At 50.0% G+C, this 26,725-nt stretch overlaps 1 long non-coding RNA gene across 1 annotated transcript in view; it reads left to right on the forward strand.

The window, feature by feature from the left end:
• The window catches only part of LOC140214370 (uncharacterized), an 82,237-nt gene extending 65,880 nt beyond the window's left edge, over window positions 1–16,357 (forward strand). The window contains exon 3 of the long non-coding RNA XR_011891311.1: window positions 16,186–16,357. This is a non-coding gene — a long non-coding RNA (uncharacterized lncRNA). The remainder of the gene's footprint in view (window positions 1–16,185) is intronic.
• Window positions 16,358–26,725: the final 10,368 nt, after the last annotated feature.

Genomic DNA, 26,725 nt, shown 5'->3' on the forward strand with positions numbered 1-26,725 from the left:
TTGTAAAGGGAAAGGAGCAAGAAGTTGCATTCATCAATTTACGGCAGCGTTTACTAACTCGAAATGTGTTCGCTCACTTTGACGAGAACGCATCAGCAGCGTTTCACACATGCTGGCAACGTGGGCCTTGGCGCTGTTCTTGTTCCATGGCAATGCGGTGCCGAGGGAGTAGTTGCCTACGCAAACAGAACATTGTCTCGTACTCTGTCCAACTCCTGGATCATTTAGAAAGAATGTCTGGCTGTCGTATGGGCAGCGGCGAAGGTTCGCGCAGACTTATACGGCCTCGCTTTTCGAATTGTAGGCAACCTGCATTCCATTTGTTGGTTGACCAATATCATATGTCATTCTGGACGTTTGGTACGCTGTAGCTTACGGCTTCAGGAATACGACATGACAATAGTCTACAAATCGGGAAGGGCGCTCTGAGATGCCGACTGCCTCTCGAGATCACCGATTGAATGGCTTAGCGGCGATGAGGATGAGTACGCTGTTGACGATTTGTTAATGAGGCCGCCCTCTCCCGGCAACAGAAAGACGATCGGGAGCTCCCAACTCACTCATAGAGTTCCTAAATGGGTGAGCTACGACTGCTTTGATAATATTTTCAAGGACTCCGCCTTAATTCTGCTTCTACAATGAAATTCTCCACAGGAAAAACTTCTTTTCGACAGGGAAGAGCTATCTGCTATTAGTTCCCGAACATTTCGGTCACCAGTTCTTGAAAGCCTCCCATGTCGAAGCCACCTCGAACCTCCTCGGTAACAGGCAAAAATTGACACGAACCAAAAATAATGCAGGCCTAGGCTCACAGCCGAAGCGAAAGAATACGTTAGATCTTGCCTTGGGTGACAGCGAGGAAAAGTGCCACCGACTAAACCCACTGGGCTACTGCAGCCCATTACAATACCGGAAACGCCATTTGCTGAAATTGAAATAGACCTTCCTGGCCCCTATCAAATATCTGACAGCGGCAACAGACGGGTCTCAACCAATGCGCCGAAACCTAGGCGATTCCGTCTGGCACTGCAGCTGAAGCGGCACGATTCTTTATCGAGAACATTGTGCTGAGACGCAATGCTCCGGCGGTCATCATAGTCGACAAAGAAAGCACATTCCCAACTGAGATATTGCTCACTGTGCTCACGCATGTACGAATGGGCTTACAGAACGCCCCAAGAAGATTATCACAGAGAGCGCGAGCGTTAGGAAAAATATTACCGTACGAGACATTCTCATATAACACGGCATGCCAGGAAACAACCAAAATGATGCTGTTTGGTCTGATCCATCGTTCAGAAGTCACTGCGATGGTAGATGCTATTCTGCCTCCTGACTGCAGTAATTGAGACTCAGCTGCCGCAGCATTCACTGAGCTCACCAAGGCAGCATGACCGCTCACGCGCGTCAGAATAACTACAGAGATAGAACGTGACGATACAATTTCCGCCACCAATTCGTCACTTATACACCCGGGAAAAGGGTCTGTGTTTGGTATCCGGTTCAATGGGTCTTCTATGTGCCAATATTTCCAAGAATACAAGGTTCTGTGCCATGTTATAGACAGGAATTACGAGGTTGTTGGTCAACGTTCATGCTGCTCCAAACACCGTTGACGTGTGCCTGAAGTAGTCCACGTGGTGCGCATGAAGCCGTACAATTATCTTTCTGAACTATGTGGACACGGGCAGTGTGTTTATCCAATCTAACGAATACTATTTGATGAGTGTACCCCCCCCCCCACCCTCCAACGGCGGCAGTAAAACAAACACAAATGCACAGCCCAGACCATTCGGCCAGTGGGATTGCGTCTCGACGAGCTCGCTCGGCACACTTGAGTAATGGCGGTCCACGCTAGACACAAAGAAGGATCTCGCACGCAAGCGAGATCCTAACTCCTAACTACCGCAGAGCTCGGGGAGCGGAGAAGACCACCAGCGCCCCAGCAGCGGTCGCACTTGACACTGAAAACGAGGCCTAGAAATTCTGTTGCGGTGTGTTTTCTCGGAAGTACCGCAGGCGTTCTCCTTGTGCGCGACCGGCGGGTCGGTTTGGATGGCTTCACAGATTGAGGTTCCCTAAAGGGCGACAAACGACACCCTTGTACGTCTGACTTCCGTAGACGTGCATACGATCTTTTTTCGAATGCGCGAAGCAAAAGAAGGAGACCACGACGGGGACGATCCCGATCCGGGTCGAGGCAGGCGAGAACCCAGCAATGGAACGGCGCTCAGCGGTTACCTATGCTCACGATCGGGACAGGTGGCGTCGCAATGCATAACCGGTGATAGTAAGCCAGAGCAGATGAGCAGGCAGCAGCCTGCAGCGAGGAACGTCTTCGCATGTCTGGAGGAAGGCTACATCGATTTAAATGATGGCTAGAGCTTGCCCATTGTAATGCTACACATTTAACATGCCATTGATGACCTCCCTGCCGTGAAAGGCCAGCTGACTGGCCAGAGCGTAAAGGTCTTGAAGGGTAATGGCTGCAACATCGTTATCGGCAACCGGGACGTATTCCAACTATGGTATCTGACCGGCCGGTGCCGAGTGGACTACCTCTTTAACCATTCAGTGAGAACTTTGAGGCCCGAATGTAGATAGACACCTAGCACTACTAAAAGGAGGTCTCGGACGCATGCATGTAAAACTTACTTTTCAGCCCCATTCAAAGAAATAACGAGAAGCACGAGCCCTGGCCGCACCAAACGCTACGTGGTGTAAAGCCTCTGCGTAGGACAAAAACTTAAGGCGATTACGACACCACCGGGACAGGTGGCCACATCTTAGGAGCCAACCAGACTCAGCCCGTAGCTGCTTCTACCACATACTGGCAGTCCCAAGAGCAGGCCTCCCTCCTATTTCAGGAGTTTCAGGGGCCGTTAATCTTGGACGAGGTGACTCGAGATCAAGTGAAGCAGGACCAGCAGCGGGAAGACATCCTGCGCCAACTATATTATATGAAGATAGAGCGTATGGTGCAAGGGGGGCGCATCATTCAACATCTGACTAAACGACTGTCTACTGTAACGTGAATGTGTGCCATACTTGTGATCGAGCACGGCCGAGCATGGTGCCGCTGATTGTACTAATACAACATCGTGATAAGTCCTCCACACTGCGTACGGTGGGCTGACAGTGGGCCGCCTCGGACAGACGAAGACCATGGACCGCATTCTCGCTGACTTTGGTTTGGAGTGTATAGATATGTACACAAGTTTGTCGCCTCTTGCGACATTTGTCTGAAAATGGCAGGCCACGAAACATTAAGAAAGGTACCCCTCTAAGAGATACCAGTTGTCGACGCACCATTTCGCAAATTCATGATTGATGCCCTCGGCCATTTGAAACAAGTAACCTGAAGTGGTATCAGATACATTTTGACGCTTTTCGACTAACTGCAACACGCCATCCCGACGCGACTGCACTGCCGAGCGTAGAAACCGAGCGAGCGGATGATGCCCTGATGTAAATGTTTTCCCGCACAGGCGTACTAGAACAGGTGCGGAGTAATAGGTGATCATACTTCACCTCTGAACTACGGCTACTTTCGATGCCTTTTCTGGAAAGAACTACGTACCACCCCATGGTGAACGGCTTGGTGCAGAAGCTTAATTGGACGTGGAAGATGTTGCAGCGCATGCGTATAGAACCGCGCCAGAACTGAGACCGATTCATCAAGCCTCTACTATTCGCCTACGGAGTGATCCTGCAAGCCAGCACAGGGTTCTCGCCGTTCGAGATACTGTACTCTGGGGATGTGTGGGGTCCCCGGGCCATTATCATGAAGCTACGGACAGGAACGAGATTAGAGGAAGATGTCAAGATTGTCAGCAGTGCGTCGTGTACATAAGAGAAGGCCTCGAAACTACATGTCAGATGGCCCATAAAGCCCTTCACCAGGCAGGGGAGCGTTACAAGCGATACTATGATTGATATTCTGCGCACGGGTAACCAAGTGCTTCTACTAATGCCTGTCGAGCGTAATAAGATTGCTATGAGGTGGACAGTGCCGTACGTAAAAAAGGGAGGGAAAGGCGATGTCCACTACGATACGCTGTGAAAACATTTTATGCAAACCTGCTAAACATGTACAACATCAGGAAGCCTAAACCCATGACACCGGTGTGGGCGTTGGGGTGACTACCAGGGACCGAGGACTGCAATGTTGCTCGGGGGGGGGGGGGGGGGGGGAGGGGAGCGAGCAGACTACCCTGACATCCCTGCTTCCGACAAACAATTCGATGCACATGGATGAGTTGCGAGCATTATACGCGCAGTACAAAGATGTTTTTTTTTTTGCAGCAGCCACGTTGCAGCAACTGGGCTGTGTGAAAGTTATCTACAGCCGAAGAAACAGCACATATAGAACAGTACCTACTTTCCTTCGTGGTTAGTGAGGAATTGGAAGACGAGGTCTTGACGATGCTGCAGATGGAGCTGATCAAAATTATGCAGTGCCGTAGAACGCACAGACCATGCTGATAAAAAAGCCCGACGGCACGAACCGTTTCTGCGTAGACATCCGATGGTTTAACGAGTGTGTGATTGTAGACTCGGCCCAGCTCCCTCGAGCGGACTGCTCTATCGCCAAAGTTTGAGACCGGAAGATGTTCTCGAAGAGGCACCTCTGAAAGGAGTGCTGGCATGTGCTCGTGATCGAACAATGCAAGGAGAAGACAGTGTTCTCATCGTCCAGTCTGCTTTATCAATTCAAGAGCATGCCATTTGGCACTACAGGGTCTGACAAAAGCTTTGACGGAGCACACTTTCTTTTTGTGCAATGGAAAGCTCACCGGTCAGAGTGTCTAATCAAGAAGTAGTAACGCGGCAAACGCAGTAGAACATTTTTATCAGAATTTTTTTATTTTCACTGAGGATGAAGTCATTCACTGGAAGCATGCTCAAAATTTTGATAGGTGAGCGCGATAGCGAATATAGGCCGGCACTAGTTGGAGGCAGACGATAAGGGCGGCCGTAGGTAGGAGAAAGTATTATGTTGTTTATCAAGTCCTTACACCTGCGATTCAGGTTTTCCTAAATGATAAAGTATTTCAGCGATAAAAGCTACGTGTTTTTGCGGTTTCCTGCCCAACTGATTTGGTGTTTGGCTAGTCAAAACCAAACCAAGTGCATTGAAAATGAAACGACGTCTTTCGACATGATACGCGGTTCCTGTTGATGTAGCTATTCACGCGCCTCTCATTTCGCTTGTCATCCCTAGAAGACCTGAGCGAGCTGGAAGAAGCGATTTAACTAGCATGCGTGCTCAGAATTTAGATCCTTATGACGTAGCACCTGAAAATCATACTTCGATGGAAGAAAGCGGCAGCGTAAGCGAAGAATCGGACTTGCACGATAGACCACCGTCCCCGGCACAAGCAGCGCGCCTGGAGAATGCCGATTGGTAAATGTTCACGTACCCTAGTCCTACCCGACACCGATTTCGCTGTGCCGACTGTTGGTGACAGCGTTCTTTCTTTTCCTTCGGGTCAGCGCCACTGTCACACTGTGCCGACGCTAACAATCTGCCGACGGTCGGTAGAGAGTTTGGCGTCAGTACATTGTGCCAGAGGCGCCGACAACGAAGGTAAAAAATGCACTCATTTACGACACAACTCGTCGATGAGATCTTGTACCACAGGGGGATCAAAAACTCTGGGCAATTGCAAACTCGTGCTATACTTGCGCTCCTACGACAGCATGTGCGCCGCAATGCATGTGGGACGATGCGAGCGCCGCTCGTTAGCGTGAACGTTCTTTACTTTGTAATACGCATAGAATTAAGCGCAATTGTCTAATAGTATATTAACTGCAACTTTAAGGAACGATTACTCTGTACTCAAAACAGTCAACCTACGTACAGTAATCTGCTGTCTAAATTTCGAAGTATCAAGATTTCACCGCCAGGCCTCACCACTTACTGGTCTTTCAGAATTTCTCTGCCAATTTATAATTATGTTTCGGATTTGAATCTCGAATAGCGTGCTCGATTCTATCACTATTTATCATTGTCATTTCATTTCCATAAGCCTCTCCCAACACATTATGGCGAGTTGTCAGTCCCCTTAACATGGCTGCTGGTGTCTTCGAGAACTCATGCGGAAACTTTTCAATAGCATCGCCAACATCTACCATTATTATGCCGAACCTGTTCATTGGTGCATTTAATTAGAAGGCCACCAGATGTCTTGGGGGAGGTGCTGGCAAGACTGCGAGAGGCGGGGATGACTGTCCATCCCAAGAATTGTAAAATGTGGTTTGACCAGCTATCTTTCCTTGGACACCAGATTTGAGGACGGAAGCTGGGACCCATGGAGTCTACAGTGTCAAGATATGCAAGGCAATGCCGCAAAGTATCAAGTGCCAATTTCGAGCGTTCTTAGTAATGGCCGGTTACTACCGCAAATTTGTACCAAATTATGCAACTATCGCAGCTCCCTTGGCTGACCTGACAAAGTAGCATGGGCCGAATTATGCTGAGCGGGGAGATCTCGAGCAGGAGGCATTTGATAAACTGCGAAAGCTACTCTCCGATGCCCCCATTGTGCAGATTCTCGACTTCGCCGAGCCTCGTGCTACGCCCGCATGCCTCTTATGAAGGGCTAGGTGCAATCACCGTACAAGATAAGCGGAGCGCTTCACAAGCTTGCATACCCGAGCCGAAAGGTCTTGCTGAGAGGTCAAGCCGATGCAGCCATCCAGAAGGAATGTGTGATCATTGTCTAGACGGTGAAGCGCTTCAATTTTTCCATTTACAGTGTAATACTTGCGATACAAACGGTCAACGGACCACTAAGACAGCACGAGGAGGCCCAATTCATGAAGTCACGGATGCTCCGTTGGGCACAGCTCCTACCGGAGTACGACCTCAACGTGCTTAGCATCAGGGGCGCAGAGAACGTAGGCGCTGACTCCCTTACCTGGATCTGAATTGGTGCGGTAGTGGTGAAGGAGTTGTCCCATACGTTCCTCGTTTCGGTTCTCTTTATTCCACTATAGACATCTGTGTGTAGTTTTGCTCCTTGGTCTCTGATTTTCTGCCGTGTATATTCTTTCTTTTTTTGAAATACGTCGAATTTGCTTGCCAGTGAGGTGCAGTGGTTTGCGCACGAGTGGTCATGTGACCCGAGAACGACACATTTAGGCGCCTGGATTAGGCGCCTACCGACTCTATTAGGCGCCTGACCGTCGCGTGCGTGCAAAGCACAGACTGCTTTCAGTGTGCGTCCATGACTTTGTGTTTTGTAGTGAATGTTATCCAAAGACATTCTTGTCGCCAAGCTTACATTGCGAAGGTTACATCAACAAAGTGCATGTAACCCTCGGCGTCTCCACCTCGCTGCCAAGGGCTCCTGCCGCGACGTCAGGGACAGAGATAGAGAGAGGCTGGGGTAGCACGGCAAGCGGGCAGAGTTTGTTGAACGATCGAGGCACCCGGCAAATGTAGCCGAGGACCAGCGAAGTGGTGGCTGGCGGCCTGAGTTCTGATAGCCGCAGCCCACAAACACGGCACCCGAGTTCATCCTCATTTCACCAGCGGCGAGCGGTGACGAACCAGCTTGGACGCTTGACTGGACACTCCGCAGATAAGCGCCTTCATGTTCAGCAGCTCTCAGGCATCCCGTCGGGACTTTCTTTCAATCTGTTTTAATTACAGGTTCTGAGAACTCCCGCATAGTTTTGCATTGGCTTTTATAAGGGCTTGTGCCGTGTGCATTGCCATGTTTATTTTTCACTTGTAGAGCGTTGTTTGTCTAATATTATTTGATCAAAGTCGCAATTCCCCAGTCTCGGAAGAGAACAGCAATTTACGATTGGCAGCGAGGCACTGGAAGTCGTAATAGAATACATCTACTTAGGGCAGGTAGTGACTGCGGATCCGGATCATGAGACGGAAATAATCAGAAGGATAAGAATGGGCTGGGGTGCGTTTGGCAGGCATTCTCAGATCATGAACAGTAGGTTGCCATTATCCCTAGAGAGAAAAGTGCATAACAGCTGTGTCTTACCAGTACTCACCTACGGGGCAGAAACCTGGAGGCTTACGAAAAGGGTTCTACTCAAATTGAGGACGACGCAACGAGCTATGGAAAGAAGAATGATAGGCGTAACGTTAAGGGATAAGAAAAGAGCTGATTGGGTGAGGGAACAAACGCGAGTTAATGACATCTTAGTTGAAATCAAGAAAAAGAAATGGGCATGGGCAGGACATGTAATGAGGAGGGAAGATAACCGATGGTCATTAAGGGTTACGGACTGGATTCCAAGGGAAGGGAAGCGTAGCAGGGGGCGGCAGAAAGTTAGGTGGGCGGATGAGATTAAGAAGTTTGCAGGGACGGCATGGCCACAATTAGTACATGACCGGGGTCGTTGGAAAAATATGGGAGAGGCCTTTGCCCTGCAGTGGGCGTAACCAGGCTGATGATGATGATGATGCAATTCCCCACGCAACCAGCCAGTAGGCGTCGCGAGGTCGTTTTACACGTTCTAGGTAAGCCTTCGTCAGCTGGATACACTTGCCTTGTTGGTGCATACTTTGTGCATGGTGTTTTCGTATTCTCTAATATGACTTTGGTTTAATTAAACGGCATTGTTCTTCCCCGGACACCTCTCGACTCGAGCCTCTGGTCCACGGTTGATAAGGCATGAGCATTATCGCCCGCCAGTATTCGCACAACCCAAAAAATGCGCGCGGCGTGGCTGTGTTGTCCCCCCTTCCATTCCGGAAGGGAAAGTGCAATGAGTTAGTCTGCAAATCTGTGCCAACTTCCCAGGCACTATTCAGGCTGCCCTACGGCACCATGAAGACGATCCACTGCGAGCAGCGCTTCTGGGTGCTCTGTTCGTAATCACCTAAGTGGAGCGAATAGTTTGACGTTATTTCAACTCAAATAATGTTTTTTTTTAATTGTAGTGATGGGCGTAACTCACTCTCCACAATGATGCAATTCATTATTGCCATATTGATTCATGTGTTTACCTGTCCTTTTCTCGCGGACTGCATTTCACCCGCTGAAGAATTATCTGGCAGCACAATACCCGTCTCCATGATTGGAACTTTTGTAATTAGATCGTATGCGCGAAGCGAATTCTTCAATACTTTCTTGAAGATACGCGGGAAGCAGCGATTATGCTGGAACCTTGTACGAGTCATGCACGAAAGCTAATGCGCTTGACCGGAGATAAGATTTTTTGACAATTTTCGATGATTTTAGAGGCTCGCCCCTAATATTGTGCTCGAGTGTTACTTGTCCTACTCGACACCTGTTCCCCAAATGAAGAGGTTGATTTGTAACTCACAGTTTTTACACTGCGTCGTACGTCGCCGTCACTAGAAGGTGGCAATATCAACACGCACATAATGTTAGTAACAGAAGGTTGTAATCATGTATTCTGCGTGCGTGATATTTTCTTTTCAACTGGTGTCCACCTGCGTTTATGTAGTGGTAATGTAGAAGCAAATTTACTGAAGTGATTAGTACGACTTTTATACGACTTTAAATCTATAACGACTTTTAAATCTGTTTTTACGACATTATACAACGTTTAAGATCTGTTTAGAGTAAAAAGAGCACCCTGTACGCAAGTTTCTTTACCTTCTCAAGATTTATATTCATTCCACACTACTGCGCCAGGTTCGTCGCGAACGCTCTACTGAGCTTGACCAAGTCCGCGGTGCAACCACTCTCAAACTGAGCAACAAACATTGTAAACCGTAACCTAGTGATGTTAGTGTTGTTAAATGTTCTACTCATAGAATTCTGAAAGACACTTGCCACAATACGTAACTTTTTCTTACAAGTAAAGGCAACTAAGACGAATTTTCACTGGGAAACAGGCTTGTAGCTACAAATTGTTTTAGCTAACCCACTTTATGCACGAAATAATCATAGTGTCACGTGGTAGTGAGGTTGAAGAACACAGTAGCAATACTGTGAAGGACAAAACTAACTTTTATTGGGCGAACCTGTGCCCACAAGAACAGGCTACACTATTAGCACAACGATAGCGGCGAACACGGTCGGCGATCGTCGAAAATCTCCTCAGCGGGTCCAGCGCGTCGGCTTTTATACAGAAGTCATCGAACGTTCCAGACTAATCGTTGGGACCCACGTGCCTTCCACAAAGTTCTGCACCATTTGCGTCACGCGATGAAATCAGATAACACAAGGTTCGGCGAGACAGCAGACAGCGGGTAGAAGCATCGATAACTTTCCAGAAACTTCGGATACATGCAGGCGCATCCCGGGCTGTGCGATAAGATTTGTTAGGCGGCAAAACGTAGTCGCCCGATAAATGTAAGTACACGTGTTAATATCCACCTCTTAAAAAGCATCGACCCGATGCTGCAAACAAATGAAAGTAATAAAGAAAAGCACTCGTAGTAAATAAAACAACAAAATAAGGAAGTTCGTTAGCGTCCGTAAGGGTGTAAGGCGCACCACGTGGATCACTTCAGATCGCGCGTGGCGCCGCTGTGAATGCCAAATGCCGTCTGGCACGACCTCATGATCCAGTGCGCCAATACGTTGGATGACCTTGTAGGGTACGAAATAGCGCCGCAATAGTTTCTCACTCAGTCCTCATTGGCGTATCGGGTTCCATACCCAAACACGGTCGCCGGGCTGCTACTCGAAGAAGCGTAGAAGCGGTTCTTGGGTCGGCTGTCGGTACGCTGCTGGGTCTTGATCTGTAGGCGGGCGAGCTGTCGGGCTTCTTCCGCGCGCTGGAGGTGGGCAACGACGTCAAGATTCTCCTCGTCAGTGACGTGCGGCAGCATGGCGTCGAGCGTCGTCATCGGGTTCCTGCCGTAAACCAGCTTAAATGGCATGATCTGTGTTGATTCTTGCACCGCCGTGTTGTAAGCGAACGTTACATACGGCAGGGTGGCATCACAGGTCTTGTGTTCGACGTCGACGTACAATGCTAGCATGTCGGCGAGGGTCTTGTTCAGGCGCTCCGTGAGACCATTCGTCTGTGGGTGGTAGGCAGTTGCCCTCCTGTGGCTTGTCTGGCTGCATTGCCGAATGGCTTGGGTGAGCTCTGCTGTAAAAGACGTTCCTCTGTCGGTGATGAGGACTTCAGGGGCACCATGTCGCAGCAGGATGTGCTCGACGCACAATTTCGCCACTTCGGCTGCGCCGCCTTTTCGTACAGCTTTAGTTTCAGCGAAGCGGGTGAGGAAGTCCGTCGTTACGACGATCCACTTATTCCCGGTTGTTGACGTCGGAAACGGCCCCAACAAATCCATCCCAATCCACTGGAATGGTCGACGAGGAGGTTTGATCGGCTGTAGTAATCCTACTGACCTTGTCGGTAGTGTCTTGCGCCGCTGACAGTCTCGGCATGTCTTGACGTAACGGGCGACGTCGGCGGTCAGACGCGGCCAGTAATACATTTCCTGTATCTTCGAAAGCGTACGGGAGAATCCGAGGTGCCCAGCGGTGGGATCGTCGTGTAGGGCGTGCTGTACTTCTGCACGCAGCGCTGGCGGCACAACAAGAAGGCAGCTGGCGCGGACTGGTGAGAAGTTCTTCTTCACGAGCAGGTTGTTTTGTAGTGTGAACGAAGACAAGCCGCGCCTAAATGCCCTTGGGACAACGTCGGTGTTCCCTTCCAAGTACTCGACGAGGCCTTTTAGCTCCGGGTCTGCTCGCTGCTGTTTAGTGAAGTCTTCCGCGCTTGTTATTACAAGGAGGCGTCGTCGTCCTCGTCGTCTTGCGGCGGGGGATCGATGGGAATGCGTGATAAGCAGTCGGCGTCCGAGTGTTTTCTTCCGGACTTGTATATTAAGGTGGCGTCTGGGGCTCCACCGCGCCAGCCGTCCTTAGGCGTCCTTTAAGTTAGCTAGCCAACACAACGCGTGATGGTCGCTGACGACTTTGAATGGCCTGCCATAGAGGTAGGGGCGGAATTTTGCTGTAGCCCACATGATGGCGAAGCATTCCTTTTTAGTCGTAGAATAATTGCCTTCCGCTTATGACAGCGACCGGCTAGCATAAGATATCACCCGTTCAACTACGTCTTTTCTCTGGACTAGGCCGGCACCGAGGCCTAGGCTACTGGCGTCAGTGTGTATTCCAATATCGGCGTCCACGTCGAAGTGTGCAAGTACCGGCGGCGCCGGCATGCGTCGTTTGAGTTCTTGAACTGCATCGGCCTGCGGCGTTTCCCACTTGAACTCGACATGACATTTCGTTAGATGTGTTAGCGGCTGCGCGATGCGTGAAAAGTCCTTGACAAAGCGCGTATACTAGGCACACATGCCAAGAAATCTGCGCACTGCCTTCTTGTCGATTGGCTGCGGGAACTTTGCGATGGCAGCTGTCTTCTACTGGTCGGGGCGTACTCCCGATTTGCTGATGAATAGAATAGAAGCTCATCGTAAGCGAAGTGGCACTTCTTCGGCTTCAAAGTGAGCCCTGATCACTTGATGGCCACTAATACTGTCGGAAGCCCCTTAAGGTGATCGTCAAAATTCCCGGCGAAGACGACGACGTCACCCAAGTAAACAAGACAGGTATGCCACTTCAATCCTGCTATAACCATGTCCATTACGCGCTGGAACGTTGCAGACGCCGAGCACAGTCCAAATGGCATAACCTTGAACTCATAGAGGTGGTCTGGCGTGATGAAGGCGGTCTTTTCGCGATCTCTTTCATCGACTTCTATTTGCCCGTAGCCAAACTTGAGGTCCATCGATGAGAAGTATTTAGCATTGCAGAGCCGATCCAATGCGTCGTGTACCCGTGGGAGGGGGTATACGTCTTTCTTCGTGATTTTGTTCAGTCGACGATAATCGACGCAGAAACGTAGGGTTCCGTCCTTTTTCTCCAATAAAAGAACTGCAGACGCCCACGGGCTTTTAGACGGCTGGATGATGTCGTCGCGCAGCATTTCGTCGACTTACTCGGTAAGGGCTGTGGCGAGATGGTGGAGCGCTGTCTACGGTCATTATGCTATGCTTTGCGACTGGTGTTTGTCGAATCCTCGATTACGTCGAAAAGGAGTCTTTGTAGCGTCGAAGCAGACTTCGGAGCTGTTTCTGTTTAATCACGGAGAGACTTCGATTTATGTCGAAGTCTGGCTCGGGAACTACGGTCATCGGGGTATGTGCGACAGAATGCGATAGGACAAACGCATCGCTGGTTTCCTGAATTTCCTCGATGTATGTGATCGTCATGCCCTTGTTGATGTGCTTGACCTCCTGGCTGAAGTTTGTTAGCAACACTTTCGTGTTTCCTCCGTGCAGTCGAGCGATCCCTCTTGCGACGCAAATTTCACGGTCGAGCAGTAGGCGTTGGTCACCTTCGATGACGCCGTCTACGTCAGCGGGTGTTTCGGTGCCGACCGAAATGAGAATGCTGGAGCGAGGCGGGATGCTCACTTGATCTTCGAGCACACTCAAGGCGTGGTGACTACGAGGGCTCTCCGGCGGTATCGTTTGATCTTTCGACAGCGTTATTGACTTCGACTTCAGGTCGATGATTGCGCCGTGCTGGTTCAGGAAGTCCATGCCGAGAATGACGTCTCGTGAACACCGTTGCAGGATAACTAAGGTGGCAGGGTAAGTCTGGTCATGAATGGTAACTATTGCCGTGCAGATCCCACTCGGCGTGATGAGGTGTCCTCCAGCGGTCCGAATTAACGGGCCTTCCGGTGCAGTGTTAAAGTTCTTTAATTGGGCTGCGATGGGTCCACTTATGACGGAGTAATCGGCTCCTGTTTCGACTAAGACGGTGACTGCGTGGCCGTCGAGAAGCGCGTCGAGGTCGGTGGTTCTTTCTCTTGCGTTACAGTTAGGCCTTGGCGTCGGATCACGGCTGCGTCGCGTTGACCTGTGGTCGGTACGTGGCATCGTCAGGTGGTCTTTCGTCAGCGGGGTCTTTCCTGGCAGACTTCGTCGGGACGGCGGTGTCTCGTCATTTTTATGTCGTCGAGGTAGTTTCTTCGGTGTCTTCGTCGGCGGCGGAGGATCTTCGTCAGTTCGACGAGCAGCAACCGCACCTCCATTGGTTGCTGCGTTTAGTTTTCCGGATATGGGCGCACGGACCGGCCCCGGGCTGGGCCAGTGTATGTTCGGCGCTGCGGCGACAGGTAGCGGCCTAGTGACGGCGAACAGCGGCGAGGTAGTCGGCGATGTCACAAGGGCATTCACCTTCCCTCGGGCGCTGTGCGTTGATGGCGAAGCCTCGCAATCCCAGGTCGCGGTATTGGCATCGGTGGTACACATGGCCGGCTTCGCCGCAGTGGTAGCAGAGCGGGTGGTGGTCGGGGGCTCGCCAAATGTCCGTCTTCCTCGCGTAGGTGCGCTGGGTGACGGGTGGTCGTGCTGGCGGCAGCGGACGGCGGAATTGTGGTGTTACAGGGCCCTGGCGCGGTCGCAGAGGGGAACCTTGACGGCGTGCGACGCCCGCGTTAGTCATGGCTTCTGGCTGGGGCTGCGGTAGTTGTGGTTGCACCTCAGAAACTCCAAGCGATCGGTGCACCTCGTCTTTCGCGATGTCGGCGATCAAGGCCACTTGAGGCTGCGACGATGGCAAGACCTTGCGCAGTTCTTCGCGCACAATGGCTCTGATGGTCTCGCACAGATCGTCCGTGGCCAATGAATGAATTCCGGCGTAGCTTGTTGGCTTGGTGCGTCGGTCAAATTGCCGGTTCCGCAATTCCAGTGCCTTCTCAATGCTCGTCGCCTCACGAAGAAACCCGTCGATTGTCTTCGGTGGGCTTCTTACCATCCCGGCGAAAAGTTACTCCTTTACACCACGCATCAGTAGGCGTACTTCCTTCTCCTCGGACATTTCTTGGTCGGCGTGGTGGAACAGGCGGCTCATTTCCTCACTGAAGATCGCGATCGTCTCATTCGGCAGCTGCGCTCTGGTTTCCAGTCGAGCTTGGCTCGCTCTTTTCGCGCGACGCTTGTAAATGTTTGCAGGAAGCCGCTTCGGAAGAGGTCCCACGTCGTTAGGGTGGCTTCTGGATTCTCGAACCACGTCCTGGCAGCGTCCTCCAATGTGAAATAGACACGTCGTAGGTTGTCGTCACTTGCCCAGCTGTTAAACGTCGCAACCCTCTCATTCGTTTCCAGCCAGCTTTCCGGGTCCTCAAATGTGGAAATGCGGAACGTCGGCGGTTCCCTGGGCTGCTGCAGCGCGATGGGGGGACGCTGGCGCTGCCATTGGGGTTGCCTTGGTCACAATCTTCTTGGTCTTCTCCGGTAGAAGTCCGTGCTCCGGCGGAAGCTGTTGAAGACGGCATCTTGCTCGATGGTCCGGGACAACGTTGGCGTTCTCTTTGCTGTCCAGGCTTGGATCACCGCTTGTCGGGGGCGCCCGGTGCATTAACAAAAAGAACCTCCACCAGATGCCGCGTGGTAGTGACATTGAAGAATACAGTAGCAATACTGTGAAGGACAAAACTAACTTTTATTTCCTGAACCTGTGTCCACAAAAACAGGCTACACTTATAGCACAACGATAGCGGCGAACACGGTCGGCGATCGTCGAAAATATCCTCAGTGGGTCCAGCGCGTCTGCTTTTATACAGTAGTCATCGAATTTTCCATACTAATCGTTGGGGCCCGCGTGCCTTCCACAAAGTTCTACACCATTCGCGTCACGCGATGAAATCAGATAACGCAAGGTTCGGCGACAACAGACAGCGGATACAAGCATCGGTAACTTTCCAGAAACTTCGGATACATGCCGGCGCGTCCCGCGCTGCGCGTTAAGATTTGTTAGACGGCGAAACGCGGTGGCCCGATAAATATAAGCACACGTGTCAATAGGAACAGCGGCGTAATTGCTTCTATACATTCAAAATGAGAAAGTGTGAATACTTTATTACAGGGGAAACCTTAGGCACCAATCAGAGTTTAAAATAATATTTTTGAAGGAAAAATGCGTAAAACGTATGACATAAAAGCTAAATGTCATTCATAAGCAATATATTCACTTTTGGCTTCATTTAGGTTTTAAAATTTAGTGCTTGCCCACCGTGGTGACATCATGGATGTGGTTTTCCGCAGTTGAGCTTGTAGTTGAGGGGCCCATTCCCGACCGTGGCGTTGCATTGCTGTGTGGGCGTACTGCCATAACATACGGGTCCCACGCATTTTATGAGTAGTTTATGAGTCACTAGTTGCTGTAAAATATTTTGCTAAGGTTCTCTATTTTATCCTAGGAACTTTTTTACCGACTGTACAGACGGCCCACCACCAACAGTGCCAGTGCTGGCATCTGATCAACCTGACGACCTGGTTCGTAGGCTACTTAATGCGGTAGCAGGACTTCAATATGAACACCAACGCGAAGACAGAGACGAACATGTGGATGTATTTTACCGAAACATATTACCAGGTGAGGAGGAGTCATGTGACTGTCTATGCGAGAAATAGCAATGTAATCCACAGCATAATGTCAGTTGGAGGTTTTTGCTCGGCTGTAACATGACCAAAATGTGATTTTAATGGAGCCTCTTCTGTGCCGAAATTGCAGGGCTGATTGTGCAAGCAAAATAGCCAAACTACATCGATGTTTTGCATTTGGTTAGTTTTATGCCCATATGCAAATGGCGTCATGTCGCTGTACTAACAGTATTGACGTGTTTTGCTAGGCACGAAGCGCTTTTGGCTACAATTGTTTAAACACGTCAAAAGAGACCACCCTGCGAGGTCAAAGAAGAGATAGAAACAAAGAGGGCCGTTTTCCGATAAGTATCGATTTGCAGCTTCGTTGCACTTCATCCCTGTTGTACAAGGAAGTTCTTCTTGCCGAAGTACTTGGGTGCAGTACTTCCGCACAGGCGTCGTCAAATAAATGAACCAAGAGCTCATAACACAGGCACATTGGCAGTGTCGCAGTACGCATTTTATTCGACACAAGTAGATAGTACTTTAAAACAAAGTAACACGAAAGAATTCCCACTGTGGGTTGTAAAGTTTGCACAGGCGAAAGAAACTATGTAGATCAAACGCACATACTGAAAACTACGTGAAACAAAGATTTCCTGAAGCGGGGAATAACACGCTATACATTTCTACGTTTCATTCCTGCGTCATTGAGTAAAAAAAAAAAAAAAACGGTGCGCACATTTATCCTGCGTACGCGCGCTACGCAATGTGACCCGTCTTATACAGGCTTGTGGTTATTATTTCTTCTTGTTTCAAATGTGCCGGCCGCTTCTTGGCAATTCTCCTCTTCTAGATATCTGACATGGTAGCGAATTGGAAATCATAAACACGCGGCAATAACTTTAAAAAGCAAGTTGGCGCTGACATGTATGTACCTCCCACGTATTGGGCGATGACCCGTTTACGGTATGTGCCATTTTACCGAAATTATAATCAACCATTGGACATGTTTCTTGGCCGTTTGCCCATGAAAGCTTGTTCCCTAGTGTTTAAGTCATAGTAATATTCTGCATATAGTGATCCTTTAAAACAAAACTTGTGTAGGCACAATGAAGACCAGCCGACTTTTGAGTAAGCGCGTTCGGATGTGTGCAATAATATATAAATAATTGCCATATTCCATCGCCCGGCACGCTTATAGGCCGATCCGTCGTTGTCGGTATACGCCGCCCTTTTGAATGTCTACTGTTGTAGGGGAACGTAAGCTGAAATTAACCCATCACCCAACCCAACCCACCGAACCCATGTAGATAATCGCAAAGAGCAATTTCGAGTTGTCAAAAAAGCTGTGAACGTGTTGCCTTGGCCTAATTTGCCAACAGGCTAAATTTATGAGATGTTTATCCTGCTAATACCACGTAGTCTTTGGCAATATTGCATGTGTGACAGACACGCTACAAATACTAGGTCTAAGAGCTCCCTCCTTTGTCAAAATTAATCCTGTGTGCGCAGTATGAATGCGGCGGAGGAGAAGCTACCTGTTTAATAAAAGCGTATCTTGGTTTGTCAGAATATCAAATTAACATTAACCTAGAGTTGTGCAGACTTACAAGTGCCAATTCCCCACAATCAAGAAAACCTGCTAGTGTTGCCTAATGGTAACCGAATTATACTGATGCCCTACCATGTTAGGTTGAAACCCTTCTGTCAGACGCGCTTTATTTTTAAGTTAATGTGAAACTTATCGGCAAGAATCCAAGAAGCAAACAGGCGATCCAAGTGAAGCCATGATATTGCATTCAAAGAAAGCCTCGTTTATAAAAGAATTGTACGAAATACTTAAATGTTTGATTGGCTGATGACTGCAAAGGAATACATTTTTGTTGTCCGTTTTAAATAGGCACGCGAAACACAAACAACAGGCTCCTGTGTAAAATGCGGTTAGATGCTTTGAAAATGATAGTAAAGGGTTCTGAAATATTATAGAGTTTTTGGCAGAAAATCGGTAGCGTCATTAGAGATAACGCGAATGGTGATGTTTATAGTATGGCCTCGTCATAAGCGTACTTAAATGGTTAGGACAGGGTGCAGATGAATACTGCATACAAAATTAGGCCAAATAGGACAGTAAAAAAAAAACAAAAGGTGTTACGTGCAGCTCTCTGTTCCCTGCCAGTAAGTACTAAGCGTTTCCTTACGCCTCTCTTTTTCGGTCAACTCCATGCTATTTCTCAGTGGTATCATGCACCAACAACAGTGCGTCTCGCAACACACACACGTAGAGAAAACGAGCGCAAAAAACGTGCGCGTCTCCCGCACTTAGATAATTTATGTTGCCTAGAGCATTTTTCACGCAGCTGGTTATCCAACTTCGTTTCGTTTTCGAAGCATATAGTCACGTACGAGTTTGTGCCGCTGTGGATGATTGGACGTTGTGAGGTGGAAAGGAGGCTGACATCTCTCGACGATGGTGGTACACTGACTATTGAGCTACAACCTCGTAACTGTATATTTTGTAAATGCATATATTTTGTTGCCCCATAAAATTTTGGTGGAGGTGCGGAGTACTCTCGCCCCAAGCCGGTCCTTGATCTTCGCAGCGGCCGTCACATGGTTCCGCTGTTATGGCTACTGACGCTACCTCCGCCACTGACGCTGCCTCCATCTCTCAGACACCAGCTGAACTAGTGCTATCCCAGCCTCGTCACCCAGGAATCTTCATCGGCACTGGCAAGGTCGACGTCGAAGACTGGCTGACGTGTTATGAATGCCTCGGTAAGCACAACAAGTGGGATGCCACGCTTTTGCTTTCTAACGTGATCTTTTACTTGGGAAGAATCGCGAAGATACGGTGCGAGACTTATGAAGCCGACATTTAAGGCTGGAACTACTGCAAGAAAAAGCTGCGCAATCTTTTAGAAAGACCTGTGAGGCGTCAAATAGAAGCCAAGCAAGAGCTAGCGTCTCGCGCCCAGACATCAACCGAATCGTACGTCGCGTATATCCAAGACGTTCTGGCTCTCTGCCATAAAGCGGACGTGGACATGCTGGATATCGATAAGGTCGGACACAATCATATTGAAGTGCATCGCGGAAGAGGCATTCAACCTCCTGCTTTGCAGGAACTGCTCAACGGTTGACGCCGTCATTAAGGAATGCCTGAATCTTGAGAAAGCGAAGAGCAAACGCATCGTAGAACGCTCCGACGGACTTCCGAATACGGCTGCCACTTCCTTCTGCAAAGACGCTCCGGTGTCATATTCGCCTACAGCGCAAAGCTTGACGCAGGTCATCCGTCGCGAACTTGAGGCTATGGCTCCAAGTTCTCACTGCCCCCATACGCATCACAACAAAAACAACTCGATTATTCAAGCTGTTGTCCGCTAACAGATTGCAAAGATGGACATCCAGTTTGCCATCCGCCTACGTACCACCCGTACCGCTCCTGTCATTGCTTCTGCCACCTCGACAGTCATTCCCGAATCGATAGCGGAACCCCTCTGAGTGGCGCACACCGGAAGAAGGGCCAATTTGCTTTGGTTGCTCCCGGGTCGGTCACATCTCCCGTCACTGCCGTAGTAGCCGTTGGCACTCCTAGCCTCGACCATGTGCTGATCGCCGCTTCGACCAAGACGCTTGGCCTCTATCGCCCCTCTCTCAACCATACCATGCAGGCCTTCCCTCTCTGGGAAACCCCACTAGCCGCTCGCGCTCGCCGCAACGCCGGCAGTCCCGTTCGCCCACACCTCGTCGTCCCTGGTCCCCGTCCTACACGGGCCGCTCTTCGAGAAACTAAGCAATGAAGCCCCAGGAGGTGCAGCTGTATTAAGGACTGGGACTGCAATATCTCTGTGACCCCTACTGCTCCACCAAACCTTGTTGAAATCTTTGTTGAGGTGTACCAGTTCAAACCCTCATCGATACTGGCGCTCAGGTGTCGGTTATGCGATCAGATCATCGTAGTCGTCTCCATATAGTCCACACATCTGCCGAGTCCCCTGCCGTCCGAGTAGCTAATGGCAATCAAACAGCCGTGACGGGAATGTGTTACTATTGCCGGCCGTCCAGTGTTATTCCTGTTCACCGTACTGGCTGAGTGTCCCCACGAAGCATTTCTTCGAATTGACTTTCTGACTGCCCAATCAGCACTTATTGACTGTGCAACCGGTACCCTTCGCCTTGAACTGCCCCATTAGGTTGTCGACACGACCGACGACCACAAGTCCCGACTTCGTTCTACTGAATTTGTTCGACTGCAGCCTGATGGTGCGACTTACGTCCTCATGACGCCTTCTCCGCCACTTCGATATGGTCCTTACGTGGTATCCTCACTGTGCGATGTCCTCCTGGCACGTCAAATAGCACTACCAAGTTCAATTCTAAGCATTGTCAACAACCAAGCGTGGCTTCCTCTTCTGAACTTTGGTTCGTGTCTGCAAGTGCTTCCTGGGGGTGTATCTCTCTCTGTGCTGTCCCATTTGGAAGACTGTTGAGTAGGTGCTCTTACGCCCGAACCACGATTCGACACTACTGCAGCTTCTGCCCCTCCTACTTCACGCAACGACAAGTTTACACCAATGATAGCCACTGATTTACGACCTGCTTATGCCGGCGCTCTTCACCGCATTCTGATGTCCTATGAAAATATCTTTGATTTTGGCAGTCGCCCGCTAGGGTGAACCCGTGTCGTCACCCATCCAATTCGCACTGGTGATACTCCTCCTACACGCAAGTGGCCCTACCCTGCGTCTGCGGCTGAACTCCAGGTGATCCAATCAGAGGTGAGCAAAATGCTCTCCAAATATATCATCGAGCCTTCCTGCAGTTTATGGGCGTCACCTGTCCGTAGGTTTAAAAAAAAGGACAGCACCTTGAGATTTTGTGTCGATTAGCATCACCTTAACAAGATTGCCAAAAAGGACATGTATTCGCTTCCGCGTATTGATGACGCGCTGGACTGCTTACACGGTGCCGGTTATTTTTCGTCGAGTGATTTGCGCTCTGGCGACTGGGAAATAGCAGTGGATCAACGCGATTGCGAAAAAACTGCGTTCTTCATCGTAGATGGTCTCTACCAATTTGAAGTGATGCCTTTCGGACTGTGCAATGCCCCTGCTACGTTCAAACACATGATTAACTCTCCTCCGCGTGGATTCAAATGAACCACGTGCCTCTGCTACCTTGATGACGTCATTGTTTTTTCGCCTACATTTGAGGGCCACCTTCACCGACTCTCAGCTCTCCTTGCTGTTTTTCTACGAGCTGGCCTCCAACTCAATTCTGCCAAATGCTATTTCGGCCACCGCCTACCTGGTCACTTGGTTAACGCGGCAGGCGTCCAACCTGATCCTGAAGAGCTCGTACCGTCGGTGAGTTTCCACTTGGAGGTTCTCCTACCGATGTCTGAAATCTCCTAGGGCTGTTTTCATATTATCGGTGATTTATCCAGAACTTTGCCGAAATCGCTCGCCCTCTCACAGATCTCAAAAAGCACACTACTTTTCGTAAGGGACCCGACCAGGCTGCAGCATTTTGAATGCTTATCAGCCGCCTTATCAATACAACCGTGTTGGGTCATTTTGATCCGCATGCCTACGCAGAAGTTCGCACTGATGCAAGCGGCCATGGCATTAGCGCTATCTTGTCCCAACGAAAGCGGGACACCAATCATGTGATGCTAGCGTATGCTAGCCGTCTTATTTCAGCACCAGAACGCAACTACTCCATAACAGAGCATGAATGTTTGTCTCTTGTTTGGTCCATTGCTATGTTCCGCCCTTACCTGTTCGGTTGAAACTTCACCGTCGTGACAGACGATCATACCTTATGTCGGCTATCCTCACTCTAGGATCCGACAGGCCGCCTTGGCCTCTGGGCTTTACGACTGCAAGTGTACACCTTTTCGGTGTCTTGCCAATATGGACGGTTACATAAGGACGCCAACTGCCTCTCCCGCTATCCTGTCGACACTCCCAATGGCACCGAAACCGATACAGATATCTGCGCTTTGTCGATGTCCGACTTCTCACGCATCTCCAACGAGCAGCGTCGTGACCCATATTCCCGATCCATCATCGAACGCCTTACCTCGCAGCAAGAGGACGTTTCCCTCCGTATGTTTGTTCTCCAGGACGGGACCTTATACCGGCGCAATATGAGTCCACATGGTGCTGAACTGCATCTTGCGAACTGCTTCTTGCGTCTCCTTGCGAACCGTTGCGACAGACTATAATAGGCGTTATACTATAACGCGGGCCCTCCCTACGAGCTGCGCAACTTATGCAGCTCATTTTCTCCTTCATGCGGTGATCCTACATCATGGTGCCCCACGTCAGTTACTCACGAATAGGGGCTGCTGTTTTGTTTCTAAGGTTGTCGACAACCTTCTTCACTCTTGCTCCACGTCCCACAAGTTCACGACAGCCTACCACCCACCCACCGAGCGTCTCAACCGTACATTCATGGACATACTTTCCATGTACCTGCCCGATGATCACCGGGATTCGGACAGCACCTTAATCTTCGTGACGTTTGCGTACAATTAATCGCGTCACGATATTACTGGTTATTCTCCATTTTATCTACTATATGGTCGTGACCCACTCCTGCTTTTTGAATGGCTGCTGCCTTCTGATGCCACTACTACTGTGTTCAATGCTCACGCAATAGTTCGCGCGGCCACACTCGTCGCATTGCCCGTGACCATCTTCTGGCATTTTACACTAGCCAGAAGGAACGTTACGACAGTCGTCTTCGGGACGTTCATTTCAACCCTGGGTCAGTTGTCCTGTTCTGGTTACCGTCCCGTCACATCGGCCTTTGCGAAAAACTGCTGTCGCGATACGTTGGGCCATACTGAGTTCGCCAAATTACCAGCCTCACATATCAGATATCACCTGTGACTTCGACGTCTTCTACCCCACCAAGAACTGACATCGTGCACGTTTCACGACTAAAGCCCTATACCTCGCAAACTGATTCGACCCCCTAGGAAGCATCGAGACGATGCTTCTGCCGGTTAACGTCACATACGAGTTTGTGCCGCTGTGGACAATTGGACGTTGTGAGGTGAAGAGGAGGTTGAAATCTCTTGAAGATTGGTAGATGGTGGTACCCTGACTACAGTATATATTGTAAATACATATATTTTATTTCCCCGCCACAATAGTGTCAAGGTAGTCGATCTGAATGTTTGTAACTGGATGATAAGCTTTTAAAGAAATCGACCATCGCAAGTGTAACAAAAGAACCGCAACATGGTCGAATTTTTATTGTGCAAAGACTCTCTGGCAAGCACCCCGGATTTCCTTGGTTCCGCGAAAGTAGTGAAAGCTAAATAAATAAAAATGGGAAGACCTGTACCTACAAAAAAGCAATAACGGGTGCAAAGCCAATGAAAAATATTGCTACGGAACAGCCGCCACAGTGAGGCTGCACTGAGGAGGAAGAAGACGACGTGGGCCCCGCTTGATAAAGCGTCGCAATTTTGGCCTTCCGTTAGCTTCCCTGTAAATAAATTCTGTATAGTATTGAGCTCCAGCTCCACATAACATTATTTTGGTGGAGGTGGACGTTCCCCGTACCCATCATGGAGCTTCGCAGCGGTCGCAACGGCGACAGTGCAGCTTCGGCTCCGGCCGGCGGCACTTCATCTGCGCAACCTTCTCGGCCTGCAGCCCCGACCTACGTCGCCGTTTCCGCACCTCGGGATCCTGGTGTTTTCAATGGAGTCGGCAGTCCTGATGACGACTGGCTTCAATTATACGAACGTGTCAGCACCAGACACAGGTGCTATCCCACTGTAATGCTTGCGAATGTTCTTTTCTACCTCGACGGAGCTCCAATTGCATGGTTCCAGACTCACGAAGATGAGATCTTGAGCTGGGATCTCTTCAAAGAGAAGCTCCGCGGCCTCTTTGGCAATCCATTCGATCTCCAAGTCAATGCCAAGAAAGCCCTTGCCACACGTGTACAGACGTCGACCGAGTCCTACGTGTGGTACATTCTTGACGTCTTGGCCCTCTGTGCCAAGGCTGACCCGACCATGTCTGAGGGCGATAAGGCTAAACACGTCCTCAAAGGCATTGCTGACGACATGTTCAATTTATTGGTGTTTGTGAACGTCACCAGCATCGATGCGATCCTCAAGGAGTGCCGCCGTCTAGAGCATGCTAAAAGCCGCCGGGTATCTCAGTACATTACGCGACTTCACAGCACAGCTGCTACGTCATCCTGTGACGAACTCTTCCACCAGCCATCGCGATGTGAGAACTTGACCCGCATCATTCGTCGTGAGGTAGAAGTGGCACAACCGGCGGCCCCTTCATTCCCCTTACCTGATCATTCTCCGGTGACAATCTCCTTGATCCAGGCCGTCGTCCGTCAAGAGTTGTCCAACGTCGGCCGGCAATCCATTCGGTCCATATGCTCCGAACATTTGTCTCCACGCACGTCCCCACCGCGCTCTTCCTACTCTTCTTATGGACAGCGCAACCCCTCCGAATGGCGAACCGTGGACGACAAGCCGATCTGTTTTCACTGCCAACGCATTGGACATGTCGCTCGCCACTGCCGCAGCCGCTGGATTTCTCCGACGCGCTATTATCCTGATTACCCCCCTCGCCCCTCTCGCGCATCCTTTTCCTTCGCCCCTTCTATGCCCGCTCCATCATCAGACCCTGTGACACCTTCGACAAGACCCCGCTACTCCCGCTCGCCTTCTCCCTCCCGCCGCCAATCTCGCTCACCCCCGTTCACGCCGTGCTTCTTCTCCGACCTACTCGCCGCACCCCTGACCAGACAACCAGACAGTGCAGCTTCAGGAGGTGAAGCTGCAAATAGCACATTGGCTCAAAATCCTCGCTTCACCTTACCCACGAACAAGAATCTTTTGGATGGTCTCGTCGGCAATGTTCCTGCGCGCGCGTTGATTGACACCGGGGAGCATGTGTCCATTATGAGTGCTCTTCGCCGTCGGATCAAGAAAAGTTCTGACGCCCGCCCCGAACCGATTTGTACAAGTAGCCGACGGAGGGACTGTCGATATTGTTGGCATGTGCTCTGCCCAACTCACCATTGCTGAGAGACACACCGTCTTTCTCTTTACCGTCGTCGAGCATTGCCCTCACGAACTAATTCTCGGTCTGGATTTCCTTGCCAATCATTCGGCCCTCATTGACTGTTCGGCTGGATCACTTCGCCTTGACTTTCCTCTTATTGCCGACCCTGTGGACCCGCCTCCAATCCGTTGGAGCTGCATGGATTTTATTCGCCTACCACCTCAATCGGGGATGCACGTCGACTTGTTGTCCTCACCAGCTGTACCTGACGGCAATTACGTGGCCGGACCAATTCCGGCAGTTATAATTACACATGGTCTTACCATGCCGCACACTGTGCGGACAATTACTGGCTACCGCACCTGCCTTCCCCTTGTCAATATCGGGCTAGCCGCGCCAGTTCTGCCTCAGGGGATTTCATTGGCTATAATCAGCGCTTTACAGGATGATGAGATCGAGTCATTCACTGTGGAAGATCGTCACAGCTCAGCCCATACCGTGACGTCATCGCACGGTACTGACGTCGACATTGAGAAGATGGTTTCCTCTGACCTTACACCAGTTCAAGCTGAAGCTCTTTGCCGCGTTCTTGACGGCTATCGTGACATTTTTTTACTTTGACAATCAACGCTTAGGTCAAACGTCCGTCGTGACCAATCGCATAAACACTGGCGATGCGAACCCTATTCACCGACGTCCATATCGTGTTTCTGCGTCCGAACGAGCTGTTATCCAACAGGAAGTCAAAAAGATGCTTGCAAAGCACATTATCGAGCCTTCCTGTAGTCCCGGGGCTTCTCCCGTCCAACTCGTAAAAAAGAAGGATGGAACGCGGCGTTTTTGTGTAGATTATCGCCACCTGAACAAAATCACAAAAAAGGACGTCTACCCTTTGCCACGTATTGACGACGCTCTAGACTGCTTGTACGGTGCCACATATTTTTCTTCTATCGACTCACGCTCCGGCTAATGGCATATATCCGTCGATGACATGGACCGAGAGAAGACTGCATTTAATACCCCTGAAGGCCTTTATCAGTTCAAAGGTGACGCCTTTCAGTCTCTGTAACGCACCCGCCACCTTCGAACGAATGATGGACTCTTTGCTTCAGGTGTTCAAGTGGTCCACATGTTTGTGCTATCTGGACGACGTCATCGTTTATTCGCCCACATTTGACACGCATCTACACCGTTTTTCAGCGATTCTTGACGTGTTCCACCGCGCCGGTCTCCAGTTGAATTCGTAAAAATCTCACTTCGCTCACTGCCAAATCACCGTCCTTGGACACCTCGTGGACGCCAGAGGCGTGTG

The sequence above is a fragment of the Dermacentor andersoni genome, unplaced genomic scaffold, assembly GCF_023375885.2.
Source record: "Dermacentor andersoni unplaced genomic scaffold, qqDerAnde1_hic_scaffold ctg00000039.1, whole genome shotgun sequence".
NCBI classification, from domain to species: Eukaryota; Metazoa; Arthropoda; class Arachnida; order Ixodida; family Ixodidae; genus Dermacentor; species Dermacentor andersoni.